This window comes from Acomys russatus, chromosome 4, assembly GCF_903995435.1.
Source record: "Acomys russatus chromosome 4, mAcoRus1.1, whole genome shotgun sequence".
NCBI classification, from domain to species: domain Eukaryota; kingdom Metazoa; phylum Chordata; class Mammalia; order Rodentia; family Muridae; genus Acomys; species Acomys russatus.
The window spans coordinates 28,187,626-28,200,709 of NC_067140.1; the positions used below are offsets into that span (position 1 = coordinate 28,187,626).

The window sequence follows — 13,084 nt, forward strand, 5'->3', positions numbered from 1 at the left end:
AAAGAAGATGATGAGCATCAAAGAACCTTCTTATGGAGTTGGCTTCAAATGTGGCAAGCCAGCCACTGGGTAAAATGTCCTCATTTCTACCACAGACAGAATTCTGTCAACACTTAACTTTACTCAGTTGTCTGTAGTTCTTTTGTAGGTTTGACTCTTTGTGGACATTTTTCTGTCTAGTTTGGCAAGGTCATTAAAATCATTCTTATTTATTTGATACTAGCTTTTCAAATGTAATGTGTTTTCAATTTTTATAAAACACAGTATTGTAAGTTCAATTTTGATATAAATTGAATACAGCTAAAATATTTTTGATGACAGCATAGCTTTATATCTTTACTTATATAAATATAACTATTTTATATTGTTCCATAATTTTCTGTAAGATTCAGCCTAAAAGAAAATAAAAATGTGTTATATTTTTAGAATGCTAGACAAAGATATAGGTATCAACAAAGTAGGAAATAAGTGGACAACAATATTGTTTGTTAAAATCTACTGCCTGTTTATTACTTAATAGCTCAATGTGAAGAACTCACTCTTATTCTATCCATACTTAATGGTTTACACCAGAGTTTTTGCATAGCACTTTTCATCTCTGAATTTCTTAGAGTGTATATTAAAGGGTTCAACATGGGAGTGATAACTGTAAAAACCACACTTATTGATTTATCAATAGGAAAGTTAGACACTGGTCTAACAAAAATAAAAATACAGGGGACAAAAAAAAAAAAGCATAACTACAGTGATGTGTGAGCCGCAGGTAGACAGGGCTTTGCGTCTCCCTTCTTGACTGTAGCTTTTAAGAGAGTTTAGGATGAATGCATAGGAGATCAGGAGAAGGATAAAAATGATCATACAGATTGCTCCGCCATTGGCAACTACAGTAAGACCAATGAAGTAAGTGTCGCTGCATGCAAGTTTCAATAATGGGTACATGTCACAGATAAAGTGGTCAATGACATTGGGTCCACAGAAAGGGAGATTAGACGCAAAAATTAGTTGAACTACAGAGTGTGCAAACCTGCCCACCCAGGCTATCACCAACAGAAGGCTGCAAATCTGCCTATTCATGATGGTCAAATAGTGCAGAGGCTTACAGATGGCCACATAGCCATCATAGGCCATCACCACCAAGAGGAAGACCTCAGCACCCCCAAATAAGTGCTCAGTAAAGAGTTGGCCCATACAAGCTGTGAAAGAGATGGTCTTTTTGTCAGAGAGTAAGTCCATGATCAGCTTGGGTGATGTAGAAGAGGAATAAACAGCATCCATGACTGACAGAGAAGCAAGGAAAAAATACATTGGGGAGTCCAAAGAAGGGCTGGCAATCACTGTCCCCACAATGAGCAGGTTTCCAACCATTGTCACAATGTAGATAAGTAAAAACATGATAAACAATGCTTTTTGTCCCATTGGATCCTGGGTAAGGCCCAGGAGAATAAATTCTGTCACATTGTTGTTCTGTCCCATTTAAATATATGTGGATTGTTTGTCAGTGGGAAGTTCAAGAAGATAGAATCTGTAATGATAATTATGAAAAAAAAGTGAATTGATTTTGTTTTTAAGCACATCCTGATCTTTATGGTCTATACTAGCGAAAGTGCAGGAAACATTTAGTAGAATATATTCTGGCCCTCAATCAACAAGTATGATAGACTTTCCCTTAGACACGCCATGTTCCTCAGATGGCTTCATTTTAAGCATTACACTTAATGTCTCTGACTCTAAATCACATAAATTGGCAGAGAACCCAGGCACGATAAACAAAGAAAGAGTTCTTGCTTCCAACAAACCTACTTCTTAGTGATGGCAGTTAAGACATAGAGTCAGTTCTTTGAACTGATAGGGTTGTTTTCATAGGCAGGTATATAGAACATGCGTATACATAAAATTAATATCTTATTTAATTACCTTATGATATGTATTAGGTGGTCAGTCATTTATATCTCAAAGGATGTCTAGTCTTTGACTAACTCATTAAATCTCAAAATACTGGATAACCAAAACCTTCAACCCACAATAAGTCTTGCATGCAAGAGCAGCCAACAAATGCCTGGTCCAACTTAAGGCACACACCACTGACACTGTGTAGATGGCCAAGAACCAGAGGCTGCTCAGTCCAGAGACCCAGGCAAATGCCTGGTCCAACTTAAGGCACACACCACTGACACTCTGTAGATGGCCAAGAACCAGAGGCTGCTCAGTCCAGAGACCCAGGCAAATGCCTGGTCCAACTTAAGGCACACACCACTGACACTGTGTAGATGGCCAAGAACCAGACCCTGGTCAGTCCAGAGACCCAAGATAGATCCAATCACAACTGGCAAAAAAAAAAAAAAAAAAAAAAATCAGTGAAATGATTTCTAATGACATTCTACCATGTTCATAGACCAGTGCCTAGTTCAATTGTCATCAAAGGGCTTCATTCAGAAACTCAGGAAACAGATGTCGAGACCCACTGCCAAACACTAAGTAAAGCCAAGGAACCCCAAAGAAGAGGGAGACAAAGGATTCTAGAGCAAGAGGGATAGAGAGACACCATGAGAACAAGGCCCACAGAATCAAGTAAGTAGGGGCTCATATGGGTTCATAGAGACTAAAGTGACAGTCAAGGTCCCTCTATGGGTCTGAGCTAGGTCCACTGCATATAAGTTATGGTTGTGTTGCTCGGTGTTTTTGTGGAACTCCTATCAGTGAGAGTAGAGGGTATTTATGATTCTTTTGCCCTTGCTTGAGACCCCTTTCCTCCAACTGGGCTGCCTCAGTCAGTCTGGATATGAGTGTTTGTGCCTAGTTTTATTGTATTTTTAATGCCATGTTTGGCTGATATCCCTGTGAATCCTGCTCTTTTTGTTTTTTGTTTGCTTTGGTTTGTTTTTGAAAGGAAATGGAGGAGGAGTGGTTCCGGGGGAGAGGGGATGGGAGAAAACTGGGAGGAGTGGAAGGAGGGGAACTGTGGTCAGGATGTAACGCATGTAAAAAATTAAAGTTAAAAACCAATTAGTGCCAAGCGTGGTGGCACACAGATGTAACTCCAGCATTCAGGAGGCAAAGGCAGGCAGATCTCTGGGAGTTCGAAGACAACTTGGTCTACAAAACGAGTCCAGGACAGCCAAGGCTACACAGAGAAACCCTGTGTGTGTGTGGCAAGGGGTGGGGGCAGTGGCGGGGGGAAGCAATTAACTTACTGTTACCTGGATCATCTATTTCATATTCTTTGGCCTGTCAGCTTTTTAAAGTGTTACACATTTCCTTTTTAGTATGCGGAATTCAAAAAAAGGATTATATTTACAACTCTGGTTTTTAGAAATGTTCAAATAATTAAGCCAAATAAATTCATGACTATGGCAACTACTGCTACAATAGAAGCTACTATGTTTCATTTTGAGAATCTCTGGGGTAGTGAAACTGGTAAAAATAGAAATTGAAGAGAAAGATAACGGATAGAGTAATATGATTTTTACATAGAATGACATCATATTTTACATGTAAGATTTCTTTATAAGTAAGGTTTACATATAAGAGAATACTGAAAATACAACATATGGGTGAAGATTTCAAAGAGCAGCATAACCAAGGGAAAAGTTTAAGCTCAGTGTGAAAAGGCATGGGCTTGAGTCATTAATAAGCTTTATTACAAATATGTTTTGATTTGCACAATTAGAAATAAAAAAAAATGACTACATGACATCAGAATCCTTTTTGTCCTAACAAACTACACTGTTGATAGGGTGGCCCCGACTTTTTTTCTCTCGCTGACTTTGTATTTGTTCTTATATCTTCTAATCTAACAAAAAATTAATTGATATTACCTGAAAAATGCTAGTCAGTAATAACAAGGATGTGATAACTGTTGTGACCAAATAGCAACTCTGTGTTTTCCAATCATTGTGTACAAAGACCGCAGGTAAAGAATAGTATAGCAATGGGCAGCGAGGACTCTGGGTCTACTGTTGCCTGTGACATTTCCAGGTACACTCGCTACCTGTGTACTCGCCAGCCAATAAGTTAACTTCCCTGTGCATCTGTTTCATGATTTTTTCCAAAGAAAAGTGATACCACCAGCTTGTTTAATTAAATGCTGACCTCTAGAAACATCTGAATTGATTAAAATGTATATCTGTTGTTCCTCATAATTTCACTGTGAGGTGTGAATTAGAATAAATATTAAAATCTTTATTAACTTAATAAATATAAATAAAAACCAGGATATAAAAACATACCCATTTCCCATGAACTAATTTTTAGACTAAGTTAAAATTATATCTATTAGACATATTCATTTTGGTATAAATATGTTTATAAGAAAGTATAATATTTACCTGTTTTAAATAGGAGCAAATAAGTGGACTCCACACACAAATACTAGGAGAGAGATATGAAAAGAGAGATGGGCACACTAACATACACAGACACAAACACATGCACACACACACACACACATACACACACATGCATAAAACCACACAAATTGTATCCTAGAGTGATAAGCCTAACTCAAGGAAGACTAGAAACAAAATACGAAAAATAATTCCTAGGGTAAGATGAAAATAAAATGGGAGCCAGAAAGAATCTGACATTTCACCATGTGGCAGTCGCAGTCATGATGCACTTTCTCCAAGGCATTCACACGACGGCTTCACCTCACTTGGGAGGTCCTGGCTCGAGGAAGCAGACTGACATGGCACACCTGTTGAAGGACATAAAGCTGTAAGACGATCATTTCCAGGTCTCCCTGAGTGACAGGCTATTTTGTGTATGTTTATTTCTCCCCAACTCTTAGTTCTACTTTTGATAAGACGGAAGTTCTACCAACCAACATGGTTACTATTTAATTATATATGATTATTATTTAATTATTTGCATAGTATAGTAACATTAGAATTAGAACTATAATTTGCTATGTCAATTATAAAATATTTTGTAACAAAAATTGAAGATTAGTCTCAACATGCTTTCAAATTAATGTCTAGTGTCTTTTAAAAAATTAACACAGCTTATTAACAATATGTCATTGTCAAAGAGTAAGGAGGAGTATTGAGAAGAGAAAAGAGAAGGAAAATATAATCATATTATAATCTCAACTATTAAAGAAAAATGATATGTTTTCTCAAAATAAAATATATAATCACAATATACAACACTAGTATTTCATAATAGTAATTATAAGTATCTGTTTAGTTAGCAGCATTTAGTTACTATCCTAAGCATGAGTTAGTCTCTGAATATATTTTAGCACACATGGGAAGATTATTTATGAAACCTCACATAATCTTCAAGGGCACAGTAGAGATTTATTCCTTTATATTGTAGCATGATTGTTAAGACGTATATGTTTTCTACTTCATGTATGTAAAACAAATCACATGTAAATATTTCATGCAAAATAAGGAAAAATATAAGGTACTAAACTGATTAGTTTGTTAGTATGTTATGTTTAACATATATGCTTTGTTGTTGCCAATACAAAAAATAAGTAGCTGTCTAATATAATATTAAAACAGACTCCTGTATTTTCTAATAATTTCTGTGTTTTTGTAAATTTGTTATTGAATTCATTTGCCCTAGGAAGAATATATGATATTTTAGCCATTCATTGTATTTCAAGATATTACAGAAATTTTCATTTAGCATCCATTCTCAGCTGTTTTGCAAATATGTATTTTGAGACTTTCCATAGGTCTAGAAAATTAATGTTTCTTTCATTCAGGAAGTCAGAAATCTTTCGTAGCTATGATGAGATAATAAAATACATGAATAACTTATGTATAGGTCTAGAAATAACCACAATTGATCATTGTTTCAAATATTTTGACACCAGATTCCCACTCACTCATTCTTCCAGAGAGATACAAAACCACTTAGTGAACGTCTATAATTTAAAATCATTTGCAAACAACAGTCACTATATAACTATAGATACAAATCCTTACCTGGTAGAAAACAAAAACTTCATGGAGAAATAAAGATATCTATTTTCATTGTTGTGCAAAACTTAATCTGTTAGTGCAAATCAACGTGACCTGCACAATTATTTGGTATCTCAAATAAATAACCACAAAACTTAACAACACTTAAAAAATGACACAATTTTTTCTCGTAATAATTTCTTTTGAAACAACTAAAATGATGCTGCCGTGAAGACTTATGATTGACGTGTTTACATTTAACTACCTAAGTGTTAGTCTTTCTAATTACCAAGCTAAGCTTCAGTTTAATTTCAAGTATCATCTTCCTAGGAAATAATTTTCTGCTTTCCAAGTTAAAATACCTATTTGTATTTCTGTACCATTTCACCCAGGAAATCCAAACCTTACACAAACTTCTGGGAACAGCCATAACAACAGAGCATGCTAGTCTGAGGACTGGATTCCAACTAAAGCATCTTCTATGTCAGATGAAATGGGGTTCTCAAAATGCCCTTGGGCCATTCTACCTGAAGAACAATTTTTCAATTTATATGTGCAGACACAGCCCATGGATTTTACATCATCACTACTGCATAGCTATAGTAGATTTATTTGTTCGAATATTTGGAACAAATTCAAATTCAGCAAGCTCTTCAAAACAGGTTCCTTCCCTGGTCAAGTCCCTAGAGGAAAGAGGTGCTGCCAAGAGATAGGATCTGACCTCTTAGTAAATATAATGAAACTATAATATTTCATAGTGTCAGTTCTGCACTGTTAGACTGTAGGCTTTCGTTAAGATCCGAGTCTTTGTCAGAGGAAGCTGTAAGGACATTCATGGTGTCAATTATTTCTATGTACTTTATTTCAATATACCATGAATTAAATAGCAAACTGAATACAAGGAAAACACAACTGTTTTTCAGTGCATGTACAGTGCCTGAAAGGTTTCCACTGTCATTCCTTTATCTTGAAACATTTCTCAGTACACAATGTCAAAAGAAGAACACCAAGGGGAACTAGTGAAAGGCAGTCAAAGACTTTACAAAACGAAAGACTGAATGGCCGATGTAGCTGTTATTGTCCTAAGAGACAACAAAATAAATTCATTGTCTGCAACGAAGTGGACCCTGTAACCAACAAGAACTGACCTGTCTGTACAACTTTTTTTTTTTTTTTATATACCAGATCTGCTATTCAAGCAAAAATAAAATAAAATTAAAATGTGAAAGACAAAAATCTGACTGAAAGACAAGAGTAAGGAAAATACATAAATAGTGCAGATAATAAGAAAAGACCCATTTAAGAGTGAATTTAATGACTTTAACAGAATAGTTGTTGTAGAGAAACTTCAGCGGTTGTCACCTTCCCACCTGGGTCATGAGTATCAGCAGAAGTCATCAGGGAATATCTGCACGTACTCTTTGTATTGTATCATGAGAGGCAGTGTATTTGTGAGCAGTCTGGGACTAACTAGAATAATGCCTTTTTTGTATTGTGGTAAAAATAAATAAATAAATAAATAAATAAATAAATAAATAAAAGTTAAACTATAGGAATGTGTAAATCACTAGGTAGATATAAAATTAAAATTTAAGTTTAAATACTAAAAAATATATTAGTTGAAATGAAGTCAACATTTAGATTTAATGGCAGATTAGAAATCTATGATAATTAGTCAAATGGAGGAAAGATCATATATGTATTCCAAAAAAAAAAAAACCCCCAACAAAATAAGTGAAAGAAATATTTTAAAATAACGTGATTTATTGCCATTGTCTTTAGATGCTTCCAGAATTTTAAGGTAATACATTTTAAAAAAAAGTTTTATTTTAATGTTATTAATTTATTCAGATTACAACTCAGTTATTATCCCATCACTTGTATCCTCCTAATTCCTCCCTCCCTCCCACTTTCACCCTATTCGCCTCCCCTAGGTCTATGACCAAGAGGGACCTCCTCCCCCACTATGTGGTCATAGGCTATCAAGTCTCATCTTGGTAGCCTGCTTATTTTTTCTTTGAGTGCCACCAGGCCTCCCCACCAAGAAGAGGTTGTCAAATATGGAGCACCAGAGCTCACGTCAAAGTCAGTCCCCGCTCTCCACATAACTGTGGAGAATGTCTTGTCCATTGGGTAGATCAGAGTAGGGGCTCGATGTTTACTATTGTATTGTCCTTGGTTAGTGCACTAGTTTGAGCAGAACCCCCTGGGCCCCAATCCACCCATCACAATGTTCTTCTTCTAGGTTTCTAGGACCCTCTGTGTCCTTCTATTTCCCCATCTCCTACATTTCTCTTACCTAGAGTCTCAGTAGGATGTCCTCACATCTATCCGAATCTCCTAGTAAGTGAAGACTTCTGTGGGACGTGCCTTTTGGGCTAGTGCCCAATTATAAGTGAGTATATACCATGTGAGTCTTTCTGCTTCTGGGTTAACTCACTCATTATGATCATTTCTAGTCCCAATCATTTGTCCATAAATTTCGGGACTTCCTTGTTTTTAGTGACGGTAATACACTTTTGCCTATGACATTACACCCTTCAGACAGAAGACCTGGAAGAACTGAACTAGTAATTGACCCAGATGCCTCCTCTCTGAGGAAGGACGCTCCCATAGCTATCTAGTTGGAATTAAGGCCTGATCAGTGGGAGGAATTAATCCCTGGTATTGTAAACCCTACTCACTTCCCCATGACTAGTAAGGGACAGACTCTAAAAGAGAACTAACTAACCCATTTTCCTACACTACGGCAATCTCTAACTACATTCTAAGTACTTAACCATATACCCTCATATTAGTGTAGCTCTTACTCCTTGAAGCTTTTTTCTTGCACCAAGTAGAGACTACTAGAAAAATTGTGAATCTTCAGTGTTGCATAAGCATCTCACTTCGGCATACCAACCCCCCCGATAGATGTGCAATTCAAACTCCTACATCTAAGGCTCAAAGAATTCATAAAAGATGAATCAGAAATATAAGAGCCATAAGACCAGGCTGGAGAGATGACTCAGAGCTTACGAGCATTGCCTGCTCTTCTAAAGGACCTGAGTTCAATTCCCAGCAAGCACATAATGGCTCACAACCAACGATAATGAGATCTGGTGCCCTCTTCTGGCATGTTGGTGTTACATGCAGGCAGAACACTGTATACATAATAAATAAATAAATACATCTTAAAAAGAGTCATAGGAACAAGATGCATGTATCTAGATATGTTCTCTAGACACGAGGAGGACTATGCACCCATGAAAAATAAACTCTATGGTTGTCTGAACAAAACCTACATAATGACAAACTGGTTCCCATGCCAGCATGAGGATGGGGAAAATTCCACAAAGTCCCCCACACCCCAGATGAAGAGCTGCAACTGGTCAATAGCTGCTGAGAAAGGAAAATTCAGTTTCATTCAGGGAAGACCTCCCATGTAAATTATCCAATCCCAGAGGGTCAGCTCTGGAGACATGAGAATATAGAATCACGGGATAGAGAAGACCAGATACACTTTATACAAGGACGATCAATGTGCAAATTCAATCAATGAGGCATTCTGAGTGAGTGGGAAATTTAAAACTCCCTATAAATCTCAATAACCACACAAGAAAGAGTTGTTAGATATAGGATGGACGTCTACTTTATACCTCTTTATTTACATATACAATATATTCTGATCATGGCTTTCCACTCCTCCAACTCCTCCCACTGTAACACGGTACTAGAAAGAATCTGAACAAATCTATTAGTTTATTTCTCTAGACTATATTTTCCAAACATATTTTTTGTCTGTAGGATTTTCTAAAACACCTACTGCTAGACTCTGCACTGTATTGCTGTACCTCGTGGACTATGGGTTACATTATTTTTACATATGGAAGGCAGAAGCTGTTCTCTTTCAATGTGCCATGAGCTGTTAAGGAAACAGACATTAATTCTAAACTAAGAATTTGAATGTGCTGTTTTCATTACTGTGAAAATACATCTTTGAAGATAGTAGCCACAAGATGAATTAATATGATTTTTCCAATCATGAAAATAAGATTTGATTACATTCATATATATATCTTCATTGTTTGTTTGGATTTTTTGTATGAACCTTCGTATATGCCTCTGTATCATTAATATTAAACTGCAATGTTAGAGCATTGGCTGCTCTTCCAGAGGTCCCAAGTTAATTTCCCAGCAATTACATGGTGGTTCACAACCCTGTACATGAGATCTGGTGCCCTCTTCTGGCATATAGGCATACATGCAGGCATACTGTATACATAATAAATAAATAAATCTTTTAAAAAACTGCAATATTATTTCTATTTAATAAAAGTATGCTAAGAAATTATAGCATGCTTACATAAATAAAGCCTCTTTCAAATACAAAATAAACTTTATATTTTAAAAATTAATATGCTATCAATATTGTGAGGTAAAAAATGAGCCATATTATTTATTTATTCTTGATAATAAGCTTTCTTAGCACTCAACTCAATTAAATGTATTTAAGAAATGCACAAAAAATTTCCATTAAGTGAAACAAATGTACAATACTAACTACGGCACATAAATCTTTAGTCTGTGTAAAACTAATCTTATTGCCCAGTTTTAATATGTATTATTTTTACAAATTCTGAAAAATCTTAAAAATGCATGTTCTTCATTGGAAAAATTCACATACTAATTGTTTTCACTGTGCTTAGTTATTAACATTGAGGAAAAACAGTGTAATGAAATAATCTTCTGGCTTTCCTGTGGATTTCTATATTGTATATTGGATATTCTGTCAGGGTGACAAGTCCCTAGAGAAGATTGGTTCCCCTTCTTAACAGCCATATTTTATGATCCCTTTCTCTTTAACTTCATTTCATTTTACTTGTCTGAAGTTTCTTCATGGCCTTTTTCATCTCCGCATTTCTCAGAGTATATATGAGAGGATTTAACATGGGGGGGGGTGATAACAGTGTAAAATACAGCCAATGACTTATCAATGGGTAAAGTAGAAGGAGCTCTCACATACATAAAAATACAGGGGACAAAGAAGAGAACTTCATCAGTGGTGTGAGAGGCGCAGGTGGAAAAGGCTTTATGCTTCCCTTCCTGACTGGGACTCTTTAGAGGGTGAAGAATAGCCCCATAAGAAATTAGCAACAGCATAAAGATGACCACACAGATGGCGCCATCATTGACAACAACTATGAGGCCAATAACATAGGTGTCTGTGCAGGCCAACCTTAATAAGGGGTACATGTCACAGATGAAATGGCCAATGACGTTAGGACCATAGAAAGGAAGATTGTATACAAAGGTAAGTTGGACTATAGCATACACGAAACTTCCAATCCAGGCCAACAACAAAAGCAGGACACACTTCATGATGGTCAGATAATGCAAGGGTTTGCATATGGCCACATACTGGTCATAGGCCATGACTACCAAGACTAAGATCTCAGCACCACCAAGCAAGTGTCCTATGAATAGCTGGGACATACAAGCTTGGAAGGAAATAGTTTTCTTCTCATAGAGTAAGTCTATAATCATATTTGGTGTAACTGTGGTTGAATAAACAGCACCCTGTCTGCAAGCTGTGAGCTGTTCCTTTCTTGGCAGTGTGAACTCTGTATTTGGGACTGAAATACCATCAGTGAAGTATCAGAGCTCCTGCCCTAGGGAAATCTCAGAAAAATGGGTGGATCTGTCCTCAGACCAGCACTAAGGCAGTCAACAGAAAGCCCAGGTGCCACATGGGGTCCCAGATGGCTGTGAGCATGTGGCCCAGCCATAGCAGTGCAGTTTGAGACCAGAGACATTACCTGGAGCCATAGATTGCAGCAGCTGTCTGAGTGGGCTGAGCAGGAGCCTAGCTGTTGGCCCCAGAGGACTATCCTGCCACGATTGGTCACAATGCTCCTAGCCTAGCCAGGCTCCACAGCCTATCAGGGACTCACATGCTCTTGGGAGAGGCTGGGAAGGCTGGAGGGGATAGGACAGAAATCTAGCCAACCAACAGCAATCAGAAGACAGTAGCTGTTCTCTCCCTGGTAGGCAGAACCTTGGACTCACTACAAGGTTGGAGGAGAAACCAAAACAACTACTAGAAGCCAGCAGGGGTTCAGGTACTCTAGGGTGATCTGAGCCTAGGACCCAAAGCTCCAGGGCCCAAGGGCAGGGTATTCAAAGCCCAGCCAAAGACAGGATAACCAGCTCTATGTACAATACCTCAAACCGATACTGGAGCTACAGAGCATCAGTACCCACCTTGGCTGACTCAGCGGGGAGTCCAATATGTGGAGCAAAGTCTCTAGGAGCCAAAACCAGGTCACCTGCCTGTCCCAGGGAAGAGTTCCCTGATCACACAGGCAAAGGCGCTTGACCTATAATCACTCACCAACAAAATGCTCTCAATGACCACTGAAGGACATCAGAGGCTACCTCCCAACATCAGAGACAGCAAGATGACGAAAGGCCAGTGTAAAACACAAACAACAAAAACCAAAACAATATAGTATCTCCAGATCCCAGATATCCCAAAGAAAGCAATCCCGAGAACTCAAACACAATTGAAATACAAGAAAATGACCTCAAATCCTTAGCAACGAAGATGATAATGGAGGAAATGAATAAAATCTGTAAACAAATACAGGAAGATGCAGCCAAACAGGTGGAAGACATAAAAGAAGCTTATAGAGAAGTGGTGGAAGAAAGTCCGGAAAATACAAACAGTCAGATGAAGGAACTCAACAAAAAAGTTCAAGATCTGAAGATTAAAATGGAAACAATGATTAAGGCACAGACAGAAGAAAAACAGGAATGAGAGAGCTTAGAGAAGAAAGCAATTAACAGAGAAGTCAGCTTCTCTAACTGAATCCAAGAGATGGAGGAATGAATCTCTGAACTAGAAGATACAATTGTAGATCTTGTAGCAACCATCAAAAAAAGGCTATATCTGAAAAATTCCTGACACAACATCCAAGAAATCAAGGACACCATGAAAAGCGAAACTTGGGGATAATAAGCATAGAGGAAAGAGAAGACACCTGACTCCAAGGCCCAGAAAATATTTTTACAAAAGAATAGAAGAAAATTTCCCCAATTTAAGGAAGATGTTTATAAACATACAAGAGGCCTACAGAACACCAAATAGAATAGACTAGAAAAGAAATAGTGCCCATAACATAATAATCAAA

The 13,084-nt window shown here is 37.2% G+C and overlaps 2 pseudogenes; both read right to left on the minus strand.

The window, feature by feature from the left end:
• Positions 1-521: 521 nt before the first annotated feature.
• Positions 522-1,473, minus strand: LOC127187848 (olfactory receptor 4A5-like; annotated as a pseudogene).
• A 9,286-nt stretch (positions 1,474-10,759) lies between these two features.
• Positions 10,760-13,084, minus strand: LOC127188384 (olfactory receptor 4A15-like; annotated as a pseudogene).